Genomic DNA, 2,240 nt, shown 5'->3' on the forward strand with positions numbered 1-2,240 from the left:
CCCCACCAGCACACCCACGATGCGATCGGTGGATAAAAGAGGCCCCCAGGTCTGCCTCTAATGAATGCCAGAGACATGGCCTAACAGATGCCTGTCAGTGTAAAACTGGCAGGCAATAATACACTACAGTACAGAAGTATTGCAATGTATTATGAAAGCAATCAAATGATCGCATAGTAAAGTCCAATAGTGGGACTAAAAAAAAGTTTAAAAAAAGCTTAATAAATGTAATTAATAAATAAAAACCTCAATTAAAAAACAATTAATTAAAAACCCACTTCTTCCCCTAACAAACTGACGCGTTTGTAAAATATAGGACATGTGTAATTTTTTTATTTTACAGACCATGCTCCCATACTTTATAATGGGAGCATGGCCTGCAAATGAGGACGACTGTCTGTGGCCGGCCGTAGCCGTAATCACGGACTGGGATTACAGCTACAGCCGTGTGCAGCGGGCCTAAGGGTATGTGCACACACACTAATTACGTACGTAATTGACGGACGTATTTCGGCCGCAAGTACCGGACCGAACACAGTGCAGGGAGCCGGGCTCCTAGCATCATAGTTATGTACGACGCTAGGAGTCCCTGCCTCTCTGCAGGACAACTGTCCCGTACTGTAATCATGTTTTCAGTACGGGACAGTAGTTCCACGGAGAGGCAAGGACTCCTAGCATCGTACATAAGTATGATGTAGCAGCCCGGCTCCCTGCACTGTGTTCGGTCCACTAATTGCGGCCGAAATACGTCCGTCAATTACGGACGTAATTAGTGTGTGTGCACATACCCTAAAAGTAGTAAAACATAAGAAAACTTTTTTTTCTATTCCCCCCAAAAAAAGTTAATAACAGCTAATCAATAAATTATATGTACCCCAAAATAGTGCTATTAAAAAATACAACTTGTCCCGCAAAAAACAAGTCCCTATGTTTGCTATGTCGATGCAAAGATAAAAAAGTTCTAGCTCTTTGAATGCCACAATGGTAAAACGTAAAAAACTGCTTGGTGATTAAGGCCTAAAATAGGCTGGTCACTAAGGGGTTAAACACACTATAGTACAGCCGGCATTATGTGATCCACCTTGTCTGAAACTGCTGTAAAAGTGACCTGTTCTGGTTTGGAAAGGAACACATTGTAAACATGCAAAATACAATCTATATGATCTGTCATGCAGCAAAGAGAAGCCCCAACATCAGCCATAGTCTATGTTCACACAGGGAGTCTTTTCTGCCTTCAAATCAGCAACACAAATCTGCATCGCACCCCTGAGGATTTTGAAGCTGATTTTTACTTGGATTTAACCATGGATTTGTCATGGCAAGGGTTAAATACAAATTCTTCCACCTTTCCGCAGCAGAATAGAACATGCTGTGGATTTTCAAGTCTGCAAGCCCGAACAACCCTGCTGATTTAGGGCGGGTTCACACATAGCGGAATTTCACTTAAATTCCGCTGCGGACACTCCGCAGCGTTAATCCGCAGCGGAGCCGTTTCTCCATTGACTTTCACTTTAATTTAGCAGTGTTCGTTTACACGATGCGTACAATTCCGCTGCGGAGCATAGGCTGCGGAGCGGAATTTGGTGTCCGCAGCATGCTCTGTCTGTTGCGGAGCAGTGGCGGACTGGTTGCGGACTCATGGCGGAATTTCTCCATTGACTTCAATGGAGAGTCAAAATTCCGCAATGAAGTCCGCAGATCTTATGTGTGCTGCGGAGCGTATTGTTTTTACTACCATGACATTTCTTCATTCTGGCTGGACCTATGTATTTCTAGGTCTACAGCCAGACTGAGGAAGTCAATGGGGCTCCCGTAATGACGGGAGCGTTGCTAGGAGACGTCTGTAAATAGTCACTGTCCAGGGTGCTGAAAGAGTTACGCGATCGGCAGTAACTGTTTCTGCACCCGGGACAGTGACTACCGATCTCAATATACATGTATCTGTAAAAAAAAATATAAGTTCATACTTACCGAGAACTCCCTGCGTCTGTCTACAGTCCGGCCTCCCAGGATGACGTTTCAGTGTAAGTGACGGCTGCAGCCAATCACAGGCCAAGCACAGGCTGCAGCGGTCACATGGACTGGAGCGTCATCCAGGGAGGTCGGGCCGGATGCCGAAAGAGGGACGCGTCACCAAGACAACGGGCGGTAAGTATGAATTTCTTTGACTTTCACTAGGGAAAGTGCTGTCCCTTCTCTCTATCCTGCACTGAATAGGGAGAAGAGAAGCACTTTTCCTG

The sequence above is a fragment of the Rhinoderma darwinii genome, unplaced genomic scaffold, assembly GCF_050947455.1.
Source record: "Rhinoderma darwinii isolate aRhiDar2 unplaced genomic scaffold, aRhiDar2.hap1 Scaffold_140, whole genome shotgun sequence".
NCBI classification, from domain to species: Eukaryota; Metazoa; Chordata; class Amphibia; order Anura; family Rhinodermatidae; genus Rhinoderma; species Rhinoderma darwinii.